This window comes from Pinus tabuliformis, chromosome 1_2 (assembly GCF_031772625.1).
Source record: "Pinus tabuliformis cultivar Carrire ecotype Pingquan chromosome 1_2, CPIR1, whole genome shotgun sequence".
Lineage (NCBI taxonomy): Eukaryota > Viridiplantae > Streptophyta > Pinopsida > Pinales > Pinaceae > Pinus > Pinus tabuliformis.
The window spans coordinates 381,183,957-381,190,628 of record NC_142298.1 but is presented as its reverse complement, the minus strand read 5'-3'; positions in this window follow the sequence as shown (position 1 = coordinate 381,190,628).

The following is a 6,672-nucleotide window of genomic DNA, read 5'->3' as shown; positions in this document are numbered from 1 at the left end:
TGGAAAGGGGGTGGATTTTTTTTTAAACATAACATTATCATTCATTTCTGCACATTCCTGCACTTCGTCGGCATCTTCAACAACTTTTCTTCAGAAAGCCATAACTTCTTCATCCGGAAGCCGTTTTTAGAGCCATTTTCTTGAATTAGCCTAATTTTTCAAGATCTTTCCATTGGAACACTTAGTTTTAGCATCTATAGCTTCATTTTATATTAAATGGAAAGTCCATGCCAAGTTATTCTTGATAGCACCAACTACTTCCAATGGTGGTACTACATTATGGATTTACTTAGAAGTAAAGGTCTTTACAGAATAGCCTCGGGCCAAGAAACCAAACCGAAAGATGAAGATAAGGCAACCAAATGGGAAAATAGGCAAGGTCAATCACGTGGGTTGATAGATGTCTATTTCTCCAGACCTTAGATTCCATATCGCAGAACATGATACTCCTAATGAAGCAATGAAACAGATCACTAAAGTTTTTCGAATTAAAAATGAACTTAGAGCCCATCAACTCAAAAATGAGTTGCTTACATTGGACCCCAATAATTTTTCTTTTATTGAAGATTTTTTGTCCAAGTTCAAGACCCTTAGACTTCTCTTGGAATGTGTTAAGGTTAAGAAAGAAGATGGTAACCTTATCTATTCCATTCTTACTAAGTTGGGACTAGCCTACTCTGTGTTTGTTTCCACCTTCCATTCTACAAGAGAAGCCTTCATTTCTCAAGGACAAGACTACAAGTCACCTTCCTTTGATGCCTTTTATGATTCTTTAATAAGAGAACAATAAAAACTCTTACACCTTGGTCTTCTTAATCTTGGAAACTCTTCTAAGAAATCCTTAGCCGCCCAGCAACAACCAATTTCAAAGAATCCTAAAAAGCGGTATCCTGAAAAGAATGGTCCTAAACCAAACAAGGGTCCTAAGCAATTTTAGTCTCAAAATGAAAAATCATTTCAAAAAAATGATAAGGAAAATAAAAACAAAGGGAAGAATACTGATAGACATTTCCACTTTTGTAATCGAGATGGCCACTTAGAATCCAAATTCTTTAAGGAGATGGAAGCCTTGGAAGCAGCAATGAAGAAGCATAACATCCATTTGGAGCACTCTTCAACTTCAACTTCATCTTCAAGAATAGCACTTTCTACATGTGGTTGTCAAACATCTCAGTCTGGATATGCACTAAATGTATCTTCTTCTTCTAATTCTCATGAGTGGCTCATTGATTCTAGAGCTTCTTATCACATGGCCAAAAACAAAGCCATGTTTTCTTCTTTAAATGATTGTAACACCAAAAATATATATGTTGGTGATGATAGATCTCTTAGTGTTGTAGGGACTGGAACTGTTCATATAGACAATGGTCAATTTAATGATGTATTATGTATTCCAACCTTATCCTGCAACCTTCTATCTGTATATCAGATAACTCATTCAGGTGAAGGTAAAATCGTTGAATTTTCACCTCACGATGTTGTAATTAAGGACCTAAGAGATCCTAGACAGATTTTAGCTACTGGCATTGCTGATGATTCTACAAGGTTGTATAATTTTAACAACTTTTGGTCATCAAATCTTCCCTCGGTATTTGTTGCTCATAATGATGAAGTGAGCAAACTTTGGCATGAGCGATTTGTTTACTTAAACTATCGCTCCCTTCAGAATCTATGTAAAGAAAATATGGTGATAGGTCTTCCAATGGTATCTTGTAGAGATGGTGTTTGTTCTGGATGTGTACTCAGAAAACATCATTCGGATAGTTTTGAAAAACATGCCTCTTGGCACGCCTCAGCCCCTTTACAGCTTGTGCATAGTGATTTATGTGGTCCACTTCGAGTTGTTTCTTTCTCTGGCTACAAGTATTTCTTAACTTTCATTGATGATTTCTCCAGATGCACTTGGGTATACTTCTTAAAACTCAAGAGTGAAGTATTTAACATGTTCTTGGTCTTTAAGGCCTTTGTTGAAAAACAATCTGGACATCAAATTCTTAAGCTAAGATTTGATAATGGCGGAGAATATGTTAACAACAAATTCATCAACTTTTTCACTAAGAATGGAATTCAAATGCAACATATTGTTCCATATACTCCACAACAAAATGGTGTAGTTGAAAGGAAGAATCGCACCTTAAAGGAAATGGTTAATTGTATGCTTCAATCTAAAGGACTTAGTCTTAATTTTTTGGCAGAAGAAATTAACTGTGCAAATTACATAATAAATCGCACTCCTACTAAGGTTTTAAAGAATATCACTCCAGAAGAAGCATGGAGCTCAATTAGACTAGATGTAAGTCACTTTCGTGTTTTTGGAAGTGAATCATGGGCCCATATTCCAGATGAGAAACATAAAGCTTTAGAACCTAAGAGTGAAAAATGTATTTTTGTTGGATATTTTGAAGATGTCAAAGGATACAAACTTATTCCACTTAAGCCCAGAAATATTATCATTAAAAGAGATGTAAAGTTTGCTAAAAATATATCAGCCTACGAGCCTAGTTCGGCGGATGTGCCACCTCTCTCTACCCCTTCTACTTCTGAAAATATTTCTTCTTCAGATGATGATAACGAGGATGACAATCCTCCCCCACCTTCTCAGGATCCTCCTTCAGCTCCTCATCTTCCAAAATGGGTTCGTGCTACTCGGGATGCAGCAAGTGCTCTTTCCAGTGATCCTACATATCAGTGACGTACACGTTCTCAGTTCGATAGAGCCTCTTCTTTACTGGCTCAAGCTTCAGCTAATTATGATCCTGACACCTTTGTAGAAGCTTCAGGCCATCCAGATTGGGACACAGAAATGAATGAATAATATCGTTCATTATTGGCAAATGATATATGGGATCTTGTTCCCCTTCCAAAGGGACGAAAACTTGTTAGATGCAAATGGGTTTACAGAACCAAGTATGGACCAGATGGAAAAGTTGACAAACATAAAGCTCGTCTTGTTGCTAAGGGTTTTTCACAAGTTGAATGCATTGACTATACTGAAACCTTCTCCCCTGTTGCCAAAATGAACTCTATCTGCCTTGTTCTTTCCCTTGCTGCCTCTTTCAAATGGGAAGTCCATCAGATAGATGTTAAATCTGCCTTCTTGCATGGGGACTTGCATGAAGAAATCTATATGGAACAACCTACTGGCTTTATACAAACAAACTCTAGCCTTGTATGTCAGCTTAATAAATCCCTTTATGGTCTCACGCAAGCCCCTTGGGCTTGGTATGCCAAAATGGATAGCTTTCTTTTAGAAACTGGATTTCTAGGTGTCATTCTAACAATACTGTCTACACCAAGAAAGTGGGCAAGTCTCTTATCATTATTGTTCTTTATGTTGATGATCTTATCCTTACTGGTAGTGATCCCAACCTTATAAACCATGTGAAGTCCAGCCTTAAAAAGAAATTTGAAATGACAGACTTAGGACACTTGCATTATTTTCTTGGTCTTCAAGTCTTGCAATCCAACGAAGGTATTTCCCTTTCCCAGTCCAAGTATGCCTATGATCTTATATGCCATTTTCACATGGAAGACTGTAAGCCAGCCCCTTCTCCCTTTCAGTATGGAGCCAAAATTTTAGTCACTTGTACTTCCCCTAAAGTTGATGCTACCTTATACTGTCAACTTGTAGGAAAACTTTTGTATCTAACCTATACTCATCCTGACCTTTCCTTTTTTGTTGGCCTTATTGCTCGGTTTATGCAAAACCCACATGAAAGTCATTGGAAAGCAGCTAAAAGAATACTTCATTATCTTCGAGGTACAGTTTAGTTTGGGATTCATTACAGTGCAGAAGCATCTCCTATATTGGTTGGTTTCAGTGATTCTGATTGGGCTAGTGACCCTGATGATCGGAAGTCTACTACAGGTTATGTGTTCACTCTTGGTTCAGGACCTATTACATGGGCTTGCAAGAAACAAAGTTCCATTTCTCTTTCTTCAGCAGAAGCATAGTATCGTGGTTCCGTAGAAGCTAGTAAGGAAGCCCCATGGCTTCGTCAGATCCTATCAGAGTTTGGCTTTCAGTAGCAGCATCTGACTACACTTTGGTGTGATAATCAAAGTGCCATTCAACTATGCAAAGATCCAATCCAACATCAGCACAGAAAACACATTGAACTACACGTGCACTTCATCGGAAATCTCATTCACAACCATGTTCTTGAAGTGCAATATTGTTCAACAGATGATCAAGTTGCAAACATCTTTACAAAGGCTCTCAGAGAGGCAAAGTTTACTAAACTTCGATGTATGGTTGGAGTTCAGGAAGTTCTCACTAAGGGGGGATAGGCTCTAATTCCTCCTTCCTTCTCATATTTTTACAGCCTTCAATGCCATCCCAATTTGTTCTTAAGGGGGGATGTTAGGATATTCCGACACATAGGAAATAGTTAAGTATAACTTGGTCTAGTGTAGAGTTAGGTAAAGTGTGTGTCTTTACTATGTACTTTTGTAACTTACAATCCGACAGTCACGATATGTAGTGATCCGACGATTCATTCTCTCCTCGGTATTACTGACACTTGATCCATGGCTTAACACCCGATTGGTCCATGATCTCTATTTAAAGAGAATGGAGGATCATTTGTAGGTTAATAGTTCATGAGAGAAGCTTATGTAAATTTTCATTCTTTTATTAATAAATTGCATGAAGTGGCTACGTTGGCTCAGGCCGTGGACTATTTCCCTCTTTGAGGGTTTTAACCATGTCAACAATATTGGTGTATTGATCTGTGATCTGTTTGTGAGCAGTGTCCTTTGGTGTTCTGTCTGAGGAACTTACCCTGTAAATTTCTACAATATATTGTATGGTTTTGCATGAAAGGGAATATTTCTAGGCTTTATATTTTCCTTGTCTAAATGCATATGTTTATATGGAATTCTTGTTAATTATTGCATGCTTAATATTTCATCCTTGAACGCCCTACAAAACCTCCTAGAGAGTCTTTTCCTAGTGAATTTATCCCCTCATAAAATGATAGTTATGGTTAGGAAGTGAAAACTAGGGTTTTTCCCCTTACTCCCTTCAAAGATTTTATATTTCCATGGTTAAATTTCTTAAGACTCCATCACCCAAGTAAGGAAAAGGAATTGGCATCCCTTTTAATGATCAAAATCTCTAAAAATTCATCTTTTAGCTCTCTTTTTCCTCTTCTCTACGGCCAGTTGTTATGACTAGGCAAGGGCTAAATTCCACTAGGGCTTGCTCTAAGACAATGTTGGAGCTAATTTAGTTGGCTTACACCTTTTTTAACCTTGCTAACTCAAAAGATAGTTTTTCCTTTGGTGGAAATTGCCGAATTAGGGTTGAAGTCATCAACCCTAAGCAATTTAGGTCTCTGGAAACCCTATATTAGCTTAAAGGCTTCAACTTATGGATATTCGAATGTTTTTCATTCCATTTCTTGATCATATATTTCAAAGCAAACCTTTTCTTTATGCTTGTGTGCCTAGATAAACCATTGTTGAATTAAATCTTGAAACCCTAGGCTCCAAATGATATTTCCTAGGATTCATCATATGTACATTGTTCCTTTATACAAATAATTATATCTCGTTCCAAGTGAGAGGTACCTTAATCAATCCTCTTAGACGTCACCTTGATCCTATCAACATAGAATACATGTAGGTGATCTATACTGAAAAACCTCATGTGTGGTGAAATTCCACTAAAGGGTAGGAGGTGGTGTGTTAAGGTGATAATGGCAGCCACCTCATTGTTTCATTATGGTTTATCCCTTTCTTTGTGACACCTCTCACAATGCCTATTAGATTTTGAGGCAACATGTAGCATGGAGTTTGCAAATGCTATGGCTTTTCATGTCCATCACAAGGCTACCTCATTACTTGATAATGTCAATTTGAAATTCACATGAGGAGATAACAAGCAAGGAGCCAAACAATATATTTGTGTTTTTGTGTATACACAAACAAACACACATGAATGTATTTGTAAATCTGTAAATTATATTTGTTTTTCTTTTGTTTTGTTTTTTTCCCACAAGAAGAAAAAAATAAAAATAATATATATAATAAAATAAAATCATAAATTTATTATAATAATGATGTTACACTTTTCATATGCTTAGAGAGCATGAAAAATATTAGCAAAGATCAAAATATGTGTTATATAGTAATGGATCCACAACAATTTACAGCATATCTCATAGAGTAACCCAAAAGTAAAAATCAGCATCCCCTAAAAACCATATGTAGCGTGGATGCATATCTAATATGACCTCCTATGAACTTGTCCAAAATAGTCCAATATATTTTAAATATTTCCATTAGGTACATCAATCATGTATTGTCCAATCACAAAATCCATATAATACATAAGACCTAATAACCAAATAAATACAAACAATTGTACCTAAAATTGATTACCCATCAACTATAACATAACATAAATGTCAAGGTTGAACTTCATGGAATGGGGGGTGATAATATTTTGAGATTTATCCATATGCATCCTCCAATATATGCCATCTTCCATGTGGCATATTGATACCAACTTTCAACATAAAATTTGCTTGGGAGTTCCTTTCTCTATAAATGTGCATGAAAGAGATATATGCCAAATGAACAAACACTATTTGGATCTCCTTTAGCAGGGGATGTATGGTGACATCTATACACCTTTATTCATTCTTGAACCACTTAATCATTGTC